Consider the following 17,413-nt stretch of genomic DNA (forward strand, 5'->3'; position numbering starts at 1 on the left):
TCTGAGGATATTTCCTTTTTCACCATAGCCCTCTAAGGGCTTCCAAATATCACTTTGCCAATTCCACAAGAACTGTCTTAGCGAAAGGCTTCTTGAGGAGAAAGCTGTAACTCTGAGAGATGATTTCACAGAACACGAAGAAGTTTCTCAGAAAGCTTCTTTCTCTTTGTTATCGGAGGATATTTCCTTTGGCCTTATAGTCTTCAAAGGGATCCGAAATATCTGTTCTCAGATTCCACAGAAATAAGGCTAGCAAAGACATCCACGAAATACACATGGAACTCTGTGAGATGAATTAAGAGAACACTCAGCAGTTTCTCAGAAAGCTTCTTTCCAGATTTCATCTGAGGATATTTCCTTTTTCACCGTAGCCCTCTAAGGGCTTCCAAATATCACTTTGCCAATTCCACAAGTACTGTCTTAGCGAAAGGCTTCTTGAGGGGAAAGCTGTAACTCTGTGAGATGATTTCACAGAACACAAAGAAGTTTCTCAGAAAGCTTCTTTCTCTTTGTAATCGGAGGATATTTCCTTTGGCCCTATAGTCTTCAAAGGGATCCGAAATATCTGTTCTCAGATTCCACAGAAATAAGGCTAGCAAAGAGATCCACGAAATACACATGTAACTCTGTGAGATGAATTAACAGAACACTAAGCAGTTTCTCAGAAAGCTTCTTTCCAGATTTCATCTGAGGATATTTCCTTTTTCACCATAGCCCTCTATGGGCTTCCAAATATCACTTTGCCAATTCCACAAGAACTGTCTTAGCGAAAGGCTTCTTGAGGGGAAAGCTGTAACTCTGTGAGATGATTTCACAGAACACAAAGAAGTTTCTCAGAAAGCTTCTTTCTCTTTGTTATCGGAGGATATTTCCTTTGGCCCTATAGTCTTCAAAGGGATCCGAAATATCTGTTCTCAGATTCCACAGAAATAAGGCTAGCAAAGAGATCCAAGAAATACAGATGTAACTCTGTGAGATGAATTAACAGAACACTAAGCAGTTTCTCAGAAAGCTTCTTTCCAGATTTCATCTGAGGATATTTCCTTTTTCACCATAGCCCTCTATGGGCTTCCAAATATCACTTTGTCAATTACACAAGAACTGTCTTAGCGAAAGGCTTCTTGAGGGGAAAGCTGTAACTCTGTGAGATGATTTCACAGAACACAAAGAAGTTTCTCAGAAAGCTTCTTTCTCTTTGTTATCGGAGGATATTTCCTTTGGCCCTATAGTCTTCAAAGGGATCCGAAATATCTGTTCTCAGATTCCACAGAAATAAGGCTAGCAAAGAGATCCACGAAATACAGATGTAACTCTGTGAGATGAATTAACAGAACACTAAGCAGTTTCTCAGAAAGCTTCTTTCCAGATTTCATCTGAGGATATTTCCTTTTTCACCCTAGCCCTCTATGGGCTTCCAAATATCACTTTGCCAATTCCACAAGAACTGTCTTAGCGAAAGGCATCTTCAGGGTAAAACTGAAACTCTGTGAGATGATTTCACAGAACACAAAGAAGTTTCTCAGAAAGCTTCTTTCTCTTTGTTATCGTAGGATATTTCCTTTGGCCCTATAGTCTTCAAAGCGATCCGAAATATCTGTTCTCAGATTCCACTGCAATAAGGCTAGCAAAGAGATCCACGAAATACAGATGTAACTCTGTGAGATGAATTAACAGAACACTAAGCAGTTTCTCAGAAAGCTTCTTTCCAGATTTCATCTGAGGATATTTCCTTTTTCACCATAGCCCTCTATGGGCTTCCAAATATCACTTTGCCAATTCCACAAGAACTCTTAGCGAAAGGCGTCTTCAGGGGAAAACTGAAACTCTGTGAGATGATTTCACAGAACACAAAGAAGTTTCTTCGAAAGCTTCTTTCTCTTTGTTATCGGAGGATATTTCCTTTGGCCCTGTAGTCTTCAAAGGGATCCGAAATATCTGTTCTCAGATTCCACTGAAATAAGGCTAGCAAAGAGGTCCACGAAATACAGATGTAACTCTGTGAGATGAATTAACAGAACACTAAGCAGTTTCTCAGAAAGCTTCTTTCCAGATTTCATCTGAGGATATTTCCTTTTTCACCATAGCCCTCTACGGGCTTCCAAATATCACTTTGTCAATTCCACAAGAACTGTCTTAGCGAAAGGCTTCTTGAGGGGAAAGCTGTAACTCTGTGAGATGATTTCACAGAACACAAAGAAGTTTCTCAGAAAGCTTCTTTCTCTTTTTTATCAGAGAATATTTCCTTTGGCCCTATAGTCTTCAAAGGGATCCGAAATATCTGTTCTCAGATTCCACAGAAATAAGGCTAGCAAAGAGATCCACGAAATACACATGTAACTCTGTGAGATGAATTAACAGAACACTAAGCAGTTTCTCAGAAAGCTTCTTTCCAGATTTCATCTGAGGATATTTCCTTTTTCACCATAGCCCTCTATGGGCTTCCAAATATAACATTGCCAATTCCACAGGAACTGTCTTAGCGAAAGGCTTCTTGAGGGGAAAGCTGTAACTCTGTGAGATGATTTCACAGAACACAAAGAAGTTTCTCAGAAATCTTCTTTCTCTTTGTTATCGGAGGATATTTCCTTTGGCCCTATAGTCTTCAAAGGGATCCGAAATATCTGTTCTCAGATTCCACAGAAATAAGGCTAGCAAAGAGGTCCACGAAATACAGATGTAACTCTGTGAGATGAATTCACAGAACACTAAGCAGTTTCTCAGAAAGCTTCTTTCCAGATTTCATCTGAGGATATTTCCTTTTTCACCATAGCCCTCTATGGGCTTCCAAATATCACTTTGCCAATTCCACAAGAACTGTCTTAGCGAAAGGCTTCTTGAGGAGAAAGCTGTAACTCTGTGAGATGATTTCACAGAACACAAAGAAGTTTATCAGAAAGCTTCTTTCTCTTTGTTATCGTAGGATATTTCCTTTGGCCCTATAGTCTTAAAGGGATCCGAAATATCTGTTCTCAGATTCCACAGAAATAAGGCTAGCAAAGAGATCCACGAAATACACATGTAACTCTGTGAGATGAATTAACAGAACACTAAGCAGTTTCTCAGAAAGCTTCTTTCCAGATTTCATCTGAGGATATTTCCTTTTTCACCATAGCCCTCTATGGGCTTCCAAATATCACTTTGCCAATTCCACAAGAACTGTCTTAGCAAAAGGCGTCTTCAGGGGAAAGCTGTAACTCTGTGAGATGATTTCACAGAACACAAAGAAGTTTCTCAGAAAGCTTCTTTCTCTTTGTTATCGTAGGATATTTCCTTTGGCCCTGTAGTCTTCAAAGGGATCCGAAATATCTGTTCTCAGATTCCACTGAAATAAGGCTAGCAAAGAGGTCCACGAAATACAGATGTAACTCTGTGAGATGAATTAACAGAACACTAAGCAGTTTCTCAGAAAGCTTCTTTCCAGATTTCATCTGAGGATATTTCCTTTTTCACCATAGCCCTCTAAGGGCTTCCAAATATCACTTTGCCAATTCCACAAGCACTGTCTTAGCGAAAGGCTTCTGTAGGTGAAAGCGGTAACTCTGTGACATGATTTCACAGAACACGAAGAAGTTTCTCAGAAAGCTTCTTTCTCTTTGTTATCGGAGGATATTACCTTTCGCCCTATAGTCTTCAAAGGGATCCGAAATATCTGTTCTCAGATTCCACAGAAATAAGGCTAGCAAAGAGATCCACGAAATACACATGTAACTCTGTGAGATGAATTAACAGAACACTAAGCAGTTTCTCAGAAAGCTTCTTTCCAGATTTCATCTGAGGATATTTCCTTTTTCACCATAGCCCTCTATGGGCTTCCAAATATCACTTTGCCAATTCCACAAGAACTGTCTTAGCGAAAGGCTTCTTGAGGGGAAAGCTGTAACTCTGTGAAATGATTTCACAGAACACAAAGAAGTTTCTCAGAAAGCTTCTTTCTCTTTGTTATCGGAAGATATTTCCTTTGGCCCTATAGTCTTCAAAGGGATCCGAAATATCTGTTCTCAGATTCCACAGAAATGAGGCTAGCAAAGAGATCCACGAAATACAGATGTAACTCTGTGAGATGAATTAACAGAACACTAAGCAGTTTCTCAGAAAGCTTCTTTCCAGATTTCATCTGAGGATATTTCCTTTTTCACCATAGCCCTCTATGGGCTTCCAAATATCACTTTGCCAATTCCACAAGAACTGTCTTAGCGAAAGGCTTCTTGAGGGGAAAGCTGTAACTCTGTGAGATGATTTCACAGAACACAAAGAAGTTTCTCAGAAAGCTTCTTTCTCTTTGTTATCGGAGGATATTTCCTTTGGCCCTATAGTCTTCAAAGGATCCGAAATATCTGTTCTCAGATTCCACAGAAATAAGGCTAGCAAAGAGATCCACGAAATACACATGTAACTCTCTGAGATGAATTAACAGAACACTAAGCAGTTTCTCAGAAAGCTTCTTTCCAGATTTGATTTGAGGATATTTCCTTTTTCACCATAGCCCTCTACGGGCTTCAAATATCACTTTGCCAATTCCACAAGAACTGTCTTAGCGAAAGGCTTCTTGAGGGGAAAGCTGTAACTCTGTGAGATGATTTCACAGAACACAAAGAAGTTTCTCAGAAAGCTTCTTTCTCTTTGTTATCGGAGGATATTTCCATTGGCCCTATAGTCTTCAAAGGGATCCGAAATATCTGTTCTCAGATTCCACAGAAATAAGGCTAGCAAAGAGATCCACGAAATACAGATGTAACTCTGTGAGATGAATTCACAGAACACTAAGCAGTTTCTCAGAAAGCTTCTTTCCAGATTTCATCTGAGGATATTTCCTTTTTCACCATAGCCCTCTATGGGCTTCCAAATATCACTTTGCAAATTCCACAAGAACTGTCTTAGCGAAAGGCTTCTTGAGGAGAAAGCTGAAACTCTGTGAGATGATTTCACAGAACACAAAGAAGTTTCTCAGAAAGTTTCTTTCTCTTTGTTATCGTAGGATATTTCCTTTGGCCCTATAGTCTTCAAAGGGATCCGAAATATCTGTTCTCAGATTCCACAGAAATAAGGCTAGCAAAGAGATCCACGAAATAAAGATGTAACTCTGTGAGATGAATTAACAGAACACTAAGCAGTTTCTCAGAAAGCTTCTTTCCAGATTTCATCTGAGGATATTTCCTTTTTCACCCTAGCCCTCTATGGGCTTCCAAATATCACTTTGCCAATTCCACAAGAACTGTCTTCGCGAAAGGCGTCTTCAGGGGAAAGCTGTAACTCTGTGAGATGATTTCACAGAACACAAAGAAGTTTCTCAGAAAGCTTCTTTCTCTTTGTTATCGGAGGATATTTCCTTTGGCCCTGTAGTCTTCAAAGGGATCCGAAATATCTGTTCTCAGATTCCACAGAAATAAGGCTACCAAAGAGATCCACTAAATACACATGTAACTCTGTGAGATGAATTAACAGAACACTAAGCAGTTTCTCAGAAAGCTTCTTTCCAGATTTCATCTGAGGATATTTCCTTTTTCACCATAGCCCTCTATGGGCTTCCAAATATCACTTTGCCAATTCCACAAGAACTGTCTTAGCGAAAGGTTTCTTGAGGGGAAAGCTGTAACTCTGTGAGAAGATTTCACAGAACCTAAAGAAGTTCCTCAGAAAGCTTCTTTCTCTTTGTTATCGGAGGATATTTCCTTTGGCCCTATAGTCTTCAAAGGGATCCGAAATATCTGTTCTCAGATTCCACAGAAATAAGGCTAGCAAAGAGATCCACAAAACACAGATGTAACTCTGTGAGATGAATTAACAGAACACTAAGCAGTTTCTCAGAAAGCTTCTTTCCAGATTTCATCTGAGGATATTTCCTTTTTCACCATAGCCCTCTATGGGCTTCCAAATATCACTTTGCCAATTCCACAAGAACTGTCTTAGCGAAAGGCTTCTTGAGGGGAAAGCTGTAACTCTGTGAGATGATTTCAGAGAACACAAAGAAGTTTCTCAGAAAGCTTCTTTCTCTTCGTTATCGGAGGATATTTCCTTTGGCCCTATAGTCTTCAAAGGGATCCGAAATATCTGTTCTCAGATTCCACAGAAATAAGGCTAGCAAAGAGATCCACAAAACACAGATGTAACTCTGTGAGATGAATTAACAGAACACTAAGCAGTTTCTCAGAAAGCTTCTTTCCAGATTTCATCTGAGGATATTTCCTTTTTCACCATAGCCCTCTATGGGCTTCCAAATATCACTTTGCCTATTCCACAAGAACTGTCTTAGCGAAAGGCTTCTTGAGGGGAAAGCTGTAACTCTGTGAGATGATTTCACAGAACACAAAGAAGTTTCTCAGAAAGCTTCTTTCTCTTTGTTATCGGAGGATATTTCCTTTGGCCCTATAGTCTTCAAAGGGATCCGAAATATCTGTTCTCAGATTCCACAGAAATAAGGCTAGCAAAGAGATCCACGAAATACAGATGTAACTCTGTGAGATGAATTCACAGAACACTAAGCAGTTTCTCAGAAAGCTTCTTTCCAGATTTCATCTCAGGATATTTCCTTTTTCACCAAAGCCCTCTATGGGCTTCCAAATATCACTTTGCCAATTCCACAAGAACTGTCTTAGCGAAAGGCTTCTTGAGGGGATAGCTGTAACTCTGTGAGATGATTTCACAGAACACAAAGAAGTTTCTCAGAAAGCTTCTTTCTCTTTGTTATCGGAGGATATTTCCTTTGGCCCTATAGTCTTCAAAGGGATCCGAAATATCTGTTCTCAGATTCCACAGAAATAAGGCTAGCAAAGAGATCCACGAAATACAGATGTAACTCTGTGAGATAAATTAACAGAACACTAAGCAGTTTCTCAGAAAGCTTCTTTCCAGATTTCATCTGAGGATATTTCCTTTTTCACCATAGCCCTCTACGGGCTTCCAAATATCACTTTGCCAATTCCACAACAACTGTCTTAGCGAAAGGATTATTGAGGGGAAAGCTGTAACTCTGTGAGATGATTTCACAGAACACAAAGAAGTTTCTCAGAAAGCTTCTTTCTCTTTGTTATCGGAGCATATTTCCTTTGGCCCTATAGTCTTCAAAGGGATCCGAAATATCTGTTCTCAGATTCCACAGAAATAAGGCTAGCAAAGAGATCCACGAAATACAGATGTAACTCTGTGAGATGAATTCACAGAACACTAAGCAGTTTCTCAGAAAGCTTCTTTCCAGATTTCTTCTGAGGATATTTCCTTTTTCACCATAGCCCTCTATGGGCTTCCAAATATCACATTGCCAATTCCACAAGAACTGTCTTAGCGAAAGGCTTCTTGAGGAGAAAGCTGTAACTCTGTGAGATGATTTCACAGAACACAAAGAAGTTTCTCAGAAAGCTTCTTTCTCTCTGTTATCGGAGGATATTTCTTTGGCCCTATAGTCTTCAAAGGGATCCGAAATATCTGTTCTCAGATTCCACTGAAATAAGGCTAGCAAAGAGGTCCACGAAATACAGATGTAACTCTGTGAGATGAATTAACAGAACACTAAGCAGTTTCTCAGAAAGCTTCTTTCCAGATTTCATCTGAGGATATTTCCTTTTTCACCATGGCCCTCTAGGGGCTTCCAAATATCACTTTGTCAATTCCACAAGAACTGTCTTAGCGAAAGGCTTCTTGAGGGGAAAGCTGTAACTCTGTGAGATGATTTCACAGAACACAAAGAAGTTTCTCAGAAAGCTTCTTTCTCTTTGTTATCGGAGGATATTTCCTTTGGCCCTATAGTCTTCAAAGGGATCCGAAATATCTGTTCTCAGATTCCACAGAAATAAGGCTAGCAAAGAGGTCAACGAAATACAGATGTAACTCTGTGAGATGAATTTACAGAACACTAAGCAGTTTCTCAGAAAGCTTCTTTCCAGATTTCATCTGAGGATATTTCCTTTTTCACCATAGCCCTCTATGGGCTTCCAAATATCACTTTGTCAATTCCACAAGAAGTGTCTTAGCGAAAGGCTTCTTGAGGGGAAAGCTGTAACTCTGTGAGATGATTTCACAGAACACAAAGAAGTTTCTCAGAAAGCTTTTTTCTCTTTTTTATCGGAGGATATTTCCTTTGGCCCTATCGTCTTCAAAAGGATCCGAAATATCTGTTCTCAGATTCCACAGAAATAAGGCTAGCAAAGAGATCCACGAAATACGGATGTAACTCTGTGAGTGGAAGTCACACATCACAGAGCAGTTTCTCAGAAAGCTTCTTTCCAGATTTCTTCTGAGGATATTTCCTTTTTCACCATAGCCCTCTATGGGCTTCCAAATATCACTTTGCCAATTCCACAAGAACTGTCTTAGCGAAAGGCTTCTTGAGGGGAAAGCTGTAACTCTGTGAGATGATTTCACAGAAGACAAAGAAGTTTCTCAGAAAGCTTCTTTCTCTTGGTTATCGGAGGATATTTCCTTTGGCCCTATAGTCTTCAAAGGGATCCGAAATATCTGTTCTCAGATTCCACAGAAATAATGCTAGCAAAGAGGTCAACGAAATACAGATGTAACTCTGTGAGATGAATTAACAGAACACTAAGCAGTTTCTCAGAAAGCTTCTTTCCAGATTTCATCTGAGGATATTTCCTTTTTCACCATAGCCCTCTATGGGCTTCCAAATATCACTTTGTCAATTCCACAAGAAGTGTCTTAGCGAAAGGCTTCTTGAGGGGAAAGCTGTAACTCTGTGAGATGATTTCACAGAACACAAAGAAGTTTCTCAGAAAGCTTCTTTCACTTTTTTATCGGAGGATATTTCCTTTGGCCCTATCGTCTTCAAAGGGATCCGAAATATCTGTTCTCAGATTCCACAGAAATAAGGCTAGCAAAGAGATCCACGAAATACAGATGTAACTCTGTGAGAAGAATTCACAGAACACTAAGCATTTTCTCAGAAAGGTTCTTTCCAGATTTCATCTGAGGATATTTCCTTTTTCACCATAGCCCTCTATGGGCTTCCAAATATCACTTTGCCAATTCCACAAGAACTGTCTTAGCGAAAGGCTTCTTGAGGGGAAAGCTGTAACTCTGTGAGATGATTTCACAGAACACAAAGAAGTTTCTCAGAAATCTTCTTTCTCTTTGTTATCGGGGGATATTTCCTTTGGCCCTATAGTCTTCAAAGGGATCCGAAATATCTGTTCTCAGAATCCATAGAAATAAGGCTACCAAAGAGATCCACGAAATACACATGTAACTCTGTGAGATGAATTAACAGAACACTAATCAGTTTCTCAGAAAGCTTCTTTCCAGATTTCATCTGGGGATATTTCCTTTTTCACCATAGCCCTCTATGGGCTTCCAAATATCACTTTGCAAATTCCACAAGAACTGACTTAGCGAAAGGCTTCTTGAGGGGAAAGCTGTAACTCTGTGAGATGATTTCACAGAACACAAAGAAGTTTCTCAGAAAGCTTCTTTCTCTTTGTTATCGGAGGATATTTCCTTTGGCCCTATAGTCTTCAAAGGGATCCGAAATATCTGTTCTTAGGTTCCACAGAAATAAGGCTAGCAAAGAGATCCACGAAATGCAGATGTAACTCTGTGAGATGAATTCACAGAACACTAAGCAGTTTCTCAGAAAGCTTCTTTCCAGATTTCATCTGAGGATATTTCCTTTTTCACCATAGCCCTCTATGGGCTTCCAAATATCACTTTGCAAATTCCACAAGAACTGTCTTAGCGAAAGGCTTCTTGAGGAGAAAGCGGTAACTCTGTGAGATGATTTCACAGAACACAAAGAAGTTTCTCAGAAAGCTTCTTTCTCTTTGTTATCGGAGGATATTTCCTTTGGCCCTATAGTCTTCAATGGGATCCGAAATATCTGTTCTCAGATTCGAAACAAATAAGGCTAGCAAAGAGATCCACGATATACAGATGTAACTCTGTGAGATGAATTCATAGAACACTAAGAAGTTTCTCAGAAAGCTTCTTTCCAGATTTCTTCTGAGGATATTTCCTTTTTCACCCTAGCCCTCTATGGGCTTCCAAATATCACTTTGCCAATTCCACAAGAACTGTCTTAGCGCAAGGCGTCTTCAGGGGAAAGCTGTAACTCTGTGAGATGATTTCACAGAACACAGAGAAGTTTCTCAGAAAGCTTCTTTCTCTTGGTTATCGGAGAATATTTCCTTTGGCCCTGTAGTCTTCAAAGGGATACGAAATATCTGTTCTCAGATTCCACAGAAATAAGGCTAGCAAAGAGGTCCACGAAATACAGATGTAACTCTGTGAGATGAATTAACAGAACACTAAGCAGTTTCTCAGAAAGCTTCTTTCCAGATTTCATCTGAGGATATTTCCTTTTTCACCATAGCCCTCTATGGGCTTCCAAATATCACTTTGCAAATTCCACAAGAACTGTCTTAGCGAAAGGCTTCTTGAGGGGAAAGCTGTAACTCTGTGAGTTGATTTCACAGAACACAAAGAAGTTTCTCAGAAAGCTTCTTTCTCTATTTTATCGTAGAATATTTCCTTTGGCCCTATAGTCTTCAAAGGGATCCGAAATATCCGTTCTCAGATTCCACAGAAATAAGGCTAGCAAAGAGATCCACGAAATACAGATGTAACTCTGTGAGATAAATTAACAGACACTAAGCAGTTTCTCAGAAAGCTTCTTTCCAGATTTCATCTGAGGATATTTCCTTTTTCACCATAGCCCTCTATGGGCTTCCAAATATCACTTTGCGAATTCCACAACAACTGTCTTAGCGAAAGGATTCTTGAGGGGAAAGCTGTAACTCTGTGAGATGATTTCACAGAACACAAAGAAGTTTCTCAGAAAGCTTCTTTCTCTTTGTTATCGGAGGATATTTCCTTTGGCCCTATATTCTTCAAAGGGATCCGAAATATCTGTTCTCAGATTCCACAGAAATAAGGCTAGCAAAGAGATCCACGAAATACAGATGTAACTCTGTGAGGTGAATTAACAGAAGACTAAGCAGTTTCTCAGAAAGCTTCTTTCCAGATTTCATCTGAGGATATTTCCTTTTTCACCATAGCCCTCTATGGGCTTCCAAATATCACTTTGCCAATTCCACAACAACTGTCTTAGCGAAAGGCTTCTTGAGGGGAAAGCTGTAACTCTGTGAGATGATTTCACAGAACACAAAGAAGTTTCTCAGAAAGCTTCTTTCTCTTTGTTATCGGAGGATATTTCCTTTGGCCCTATAGTCTTCAAAGGGATCCGAAATATCTGTTCTCAGATTCCACAGAAATAAGGCTAGCAAAGAGATCCACGAAATACACATGTAATTCTGTGAGATGAATTAACAGAACACTAAGCACTTTCTCAGAAAGCTTCTTTCCAGATTTCATCTGAGGATATTTCCTTTTTCACCATAGCCCTCTATGGGCTTCCAAATATCACTTTGCCAATTCCACAAGAACTGTCTTAGCGAAAGGTTTCTTGAGGGGAAAGCTGTAACTCTGTGAGCTGATTTCACAGAACACAAAGAAGTTTCTCAGAAAGCTTCTTTCTCTTTGTTATCGGAGGATATTTCCTTTGGCCCTGTAGTCTTCAAAGGGATCCGAAATATCTGTTCTCAGATTCCACAGAAATAAGGCTAGCAAAGAGATCCATGAAATACAGATGTAACTCTGTGAGATGAATTCACAGAACACTAAGCAGTTTCTCAGAAAGCTTCTTTCCAGATTTCATCTGAGGATATTTCCTTTTTCACCATAGCCCTCTATGGGCTTCCAAATATCACTTTGCCAATTCCACAAGAACTGTCTTAGCGAAAGGTTTCTTGAGGGGAAAGCTGTAACTCTGTGAGATGATTTCACAGAACACAAAGAAGTTTCTCAGAAAGCTTCTTTCTCTTTGTTATCGGAGGTATTTCCTTTGGCCCTATAGTCTTCAAAGGGATCCGAAATATCTGTTCTCAGATTCCACAGAAATAAGGCTAGCAAAGAGATCCACGAAATACAGATGTAACTCTGTGAGATGAATTAACAGAACACTAAGCAGTTTCTCAGAAAGCTTCTTTCCAGATTTCATCTGAGGATATTTCCTTTTTCACCATAGCCCTCTATGGGCTTCCAAATATCACTTTGCTAATTCCACAAGAACTGTCTTAGCGAAAGACGTCTTGAGGAGAAAGCTGTAACTCTGTGAGATGATTTCACAGAACACAAAGAAGTTTCTCAGAAAGCTTCTTTCTCTATTTTATCGTAGGATATTTCCTTTGGCCCTATAGTCTTCAAAGGGATCCGAAATATCTGTTCTCAGATTCAACAGAAATAAGGCTAGCAAAGAGATCCACGAAATACAGATGTAACTCTGTGAGATAAATTAACAGAACACTAAGCAGTTTCTCAGAAAGCTTCTTTCCAGATTTCATCTGAGGATATTTCCTTTTTCACCATAGCCCTATAAGGGCTTCCAAATATCACATTGCTAATTCCACAACAACTGTCTTAGCGAAAGGATTCTTGAGGGGAAAGCTGTAACTCTGTGAGATGATTTCACAGAACACAAAGAAGTTTCTCAGAAAGCTTCTTTCTCTTTGTTATCGGAGGATATTTCCTTTGGCCCTATAGTCTTCAAAGGGATCCGAAATATCTGTTCTCAGATTCCACAGAAATAAGGCTAGCAAAGAGATCCACGAAATACAGATGTAACTCTGTGAGATGAATTCACAGAACACTAAGCAGTTTCTCAGAAAGCTTCTTTCCAGATTTCATCTGAGGATATTTCCTTTTTCACCGTAGCCCTCTATGGGCTTCCAAATATCACTTTGCCAATTCCACAAGAACTGTCTTAGCGAAAGGCTTCTTGAGGAGAAAGCTGTAACTCTGTGAGATGATTTCACAGAACACAGGGAAGTTTCTCAGAAAGCTTCTTTCTCTCTGTTATCGGAGGATATTTCTTTGGCCCTATAGTCTTCAAAGGGATCCGAAATATCTGTTCTCAGATTCCACAGAAATAAGGCTAGCAAAGAGGTCCACGAAATACAGATGTAACTCTGTGAGATGAATTAACAGAACACTAAGCAGTTTCTCAGAAAGCTTCTTTCCAGATTTCATCTGAGGATATTTCCTTTTTCACCGTAGCCCTCTATGGGATTCTAAATATCACTTTGCCAATTCCACAAGAACTGTCTTAGCGAAAGGCTTCTTTAGGGGAAAGCTGTAACTCTGTGAGATGATTTCACAGAACACAAAGAAGTTTCTCAGAAAGCTTCTTTCTCTCTGTTATCGGAGGATATTTCCTTTGGCCCTATAGTCTTCAAAGGGATCCGAAATATCTGTTCTCAGATTCCACAGAAATAAGGCTAGCAAAGAGGTCCACGAAATACAGATGTAACTCTGTGAGATGAATTAACAGAACACTAAGCAGTTTCTCAGAAAGCTTCTTTCCAGATTTCACCTGAGGATATTTCCTTTTTCACCATAGCCCTCTATGGGCTTCCAAATATCACTTTGCCATTTCCACAAGAACTGTCTTAGCGAAAGGTTTCTTGAGGGGAAAGCTGTAACTCTGTGAGATGATTTCACAGAACACAAAGAAGTTTCTCAGAAAGCTTCTTTCTCTTTGTAATCGGAGGATATTTCCTTTGGCCCTATAGTCTTCAAAGGGATCCGAAATATCTGTTCTCAGATTCCACAGAAATAAGGCTAGCAAAGAGATCCACGAAATACACATGTAACTCTGTGAGATGAATTAACAGAACACTAAGCAGTTTCTCAGAAAGCTTCTTTCCAGATTTCATCTGAGGATATTTCCTTTTTCACCATAGCCCTCTATGGGCTTCCAAATATCACTTTGCCAATTCCACAAGAACTGTCTTAGCGAAAGGCTTCTTGAGGAAAAAGCTGTAACTCTGTGAGATGATTTCACAGAACACAAAGAAGTTTCTCAGAAAGCTTCTTTCTCTTTGTTATCGGAGGATATTTCCTTTGGCACTATAGTCTTCAAAGGGATCCGAAATATCTGTTCTCAGATTCCACAGAAATAAGGCTAGCAAAGAGATCCACAAAATACACATGTAACTCTGTGAGATGAATTAACAGAACACTAAGCAGTTTCTCAGAAAGCTTCTTTCCAGATTTCATCTGAGGATATTTCCTTTTTCACCATAGCCCTCTATGGGCTTCCAAATATCACTTTGCAAATTCCACAAGAAGTGTCTTAGCGAAAGGCTTCTTGAGGGGAAAGCTGTAACTCTGTGAGATGATTTCACAGAACACAAAGAAGTTTCTCAGAAAGCTTCTTTCTCTTTGTTATCGGAGGATATTTCCTTTGGCCCTATAGTCTTCAAAGGGATCTGAAATATCTGTTCTCAGATTCCACAGAAATAAGGCTAGCAAAGAGATCCACGAAATACAGATGTAACTCTGTGAGATGAATTAACAGAACCCTAAGCAGTTTCTCAGAAAGCTTCTTTCCAGATTTCATCTGAGGATATTTCCTTTTTCACCATAGCCCTCTATGGGCTTCCAAATATCACTTTGCAAATTCCACAAGAACTGTCTTAGCGAAAGGCGTCTTCAGGGGAAAGCTGTAACTCTGTGAGATGATTTCACAGAACACAAAGAAGTTTCTCAGAAAGCTTCTTTCTCTTTGTTATCGGAGGATATTTCCTTTGGCCCTATAGTCTTCAAAGGGATCCGAAATATCCGTTCTCAGATTCCACAGAAATAAGGCTAGCAAAGAGATCCACGAAATACAGATGTAACTCTGTGAGATGAATTCACAGAACACTAAGCAGTTTCTCAGAAAGCTTCTTTCCAGATTTCATCTGAGGATGTTTCCTTTTTCACCATAGCCCTCTATGGGCTTCCAAATATCACTTTGTAAATTCCACAAGAACTGCCTTAGCGAAAGGCTTCTTGAGGAGAAAGCTGTAACTCTGTGAGATGATTTCACAGGACACAAAGAAGTTTCTCAGAAAGCATCTTTCTCTTTGTTATCGTAGGATATTTCCTTTGGCCCTATAGTTTTCAAAGGAATCCGAAATATCTGTTCTCAGATTTCACAGAAATAAGGCTAGCAAAGATATCCACGAAATACAGATGTAACTCTGTGAGATGAATTAACAGAACACTAAGCAGTTTCTCAGAAAGCTTCTTTCCAGATTTCATCTGAGGATATTTCCTTTTTCACCCTAGCCCTCTATGGGCTTCCAAATATCACTTTGCCAATTCCACAAGAACTGTCTTAGCGAAAGGCGTCTTCAGGGGAAAGCTGTAACTCTGTGAGATGATTTCACAGAACACAAAGAAGTTTCTCAGAAAGCTTCTTTCTCTTTGTTATCGGAGGATATTTCCTTTGGCCCTGTAGTCTTCAAAGGGATCCGAAATATCTGTTCTCAGATTCCACAGAAATAAGGCTAGCAAAGAGATCAACGAAATACAGATGTAACTCTGAGAGATGAATTCACAGAACACTAAGCAGTTTCTCAGAAAGCTTCTTTCCAGATTTCATCTGAGGATATTTCCTTTTTCACCATAGCCCTCTATGGGCTTCCAAATATCACTTTGCCAATTCCACAAGACCTGTCTTAGCGAAAGGTTTCTTGAGGGGAAAGCTGTAACTCTGTGAGATGATTTCACAGAACACAAAGAAGTTTCTCAGAAAGCTTCTTTCTCTTTGTTATCGGAGGATATTTCCTTTGGCCCTATAGTCTTCAAAGGGATCCGAAATATCTGTTCTCAGATTCCACAGAAATAAGGCTAGCAAAGAGATCCACGAAATACACATGTAACTCTGTGAGATGAATTAACAGAACACTAAGCAGTTTCTCAGAAAGCTTCTTTCCAGATTTCATCTGAGGATATTTCCTTTTTCACCATAGCCCTCTATGGGCTTCCAAATATCACTTTGCCAATTCCACAAGAACTGTCTTAGCGAAAGGCTTCTTAAAGGGAAAGCTGTAACTCTGTGAGATGATTTCACAGAACACAAAGAACTTTCTCAAAAGCTTCTTTCTCTTTGTTATCGGAGGATATTTCCTTTGGCCCTATAGTCTTCAAAGGGATCCGAAATATCTGTTCTCACATTCCACAGAAATAAGGCTAGCAAAGAGATCCACTAAATACAGATGTAACTCTGTGAGATGAATTCACAGAACACTAAGCAGTTTCTCAGAAAGCTTCTTTCCAGATTTCATCTGAGGATATTTCCTTTTTCACCATAGCCCTCTATGGGCTTCCAAATATCACTTTGCCAATTCCACAAGAACTGTCTTAGCGAAAGGCTTCTTGATGAGAAAGCTGTAACTCTGTGAGATGATTTCACAGAACACAAAGAAGTTTCTCAGAAAGCTTCTTTCTCTTTGTTATCGGAGGATATTTCCTTTGGCCCTATAATCTTCAAAGGGATCCGAAATATCTGTTCTCAGATTCCACAGAAATAAGGCTAGCAAAGAGATCCACGAAATACAGATGAAACTCTGTGAGATGAATTAACAGAACACTAAGCAGTTTCTCAGAAAGCTTCTTTCCAGATTTCATCTGAGGATATTTCCTTTTTCACCCTAGCCCTCTATGGGCTTCCAAATATCACTTTGCCAATTCCACAAGAACTGTCTTAGCGAAAGGCGTCTGCAGGGGAAAGCTGTAACTCTGTGAGATGATTTCACAGAACACAAAGAAGTTTCTCAGAAAGCTTCTTTCTCTTTGTTATCGGAGGATATTTCCTTTGGCCCTGTAGTCTTCAAAGGGATCCGAAATATCTGTTCTCAGATTCCAAAGAAATAAGGCTAGCAAAGAGATCCACGAAATACACATGTAACTCTGTTAGATGAATTAACGGAACACTAAGCAGTTTCTCAGAAAGCTTCTTTCCAGATTTCACCTGAGGATATTTCCTTTTTCACCATAGCCCTCTAAGGGCTTCCAAATATCTCTTTGCCATTTCCACAAGAACTGTCTTAGCGAAAGGTTTCTTGAGGGGAAAGCTGTAACTGTGTGAGATGATTTCACAGAACACAAAGAAGTTTCTCAGAAAGCTTCTTTCTCTTTGTAATCGGAGGATATTTCCTTTGGCCCTTTAGTCTTCAAAGGGATCCGAAATATCTGTTCTCAGATTCCACAGAAATAAGGCTAGCAAAGACATCCACGAAATACAGATGTAACTCGGTGAGATGAATTAACAGAACACTAAGCAGTTTCTCAGAAAGCTTCTTTCCAGATTTCATCTGAGGATATTTCCTTTTTCACCATAGCCCTCTATGGGCTTCCAAATATCACCTTGCCAATTCCACAAGAACTGTCTTAGCGAAAGGCTTCTTGAGGAAAAAGCTGTAACTCTGTGAGATGATTTCACAGAACACAAAGAAGTTTCTCAGAAAGCTTCTTTCTCTATTTTATCGTAGAATATTTCCTTTGGCCCTATAGTCTTCAAAGGGATCCGAAATATCTGTTCTCAGATTCCACAGAAATAAGGCTAGCAAAGAGGTCCACGAAATAC

The sequence above is a fragment of the Macaca mulatta genome, chromosome 1, assembly GCF_049350105.2.
Source record: "Macaca mulatta isolate MMU2019108-1 chromosome 1, T2T-MMU8v2.0, whole genome shotgun sequence".
Lineage (NCBI taxonomy): Eukaryota > Metazoa > Chordata > Mammalia > Primates > Cercopithecidae > Macaca > Macaca mulatta.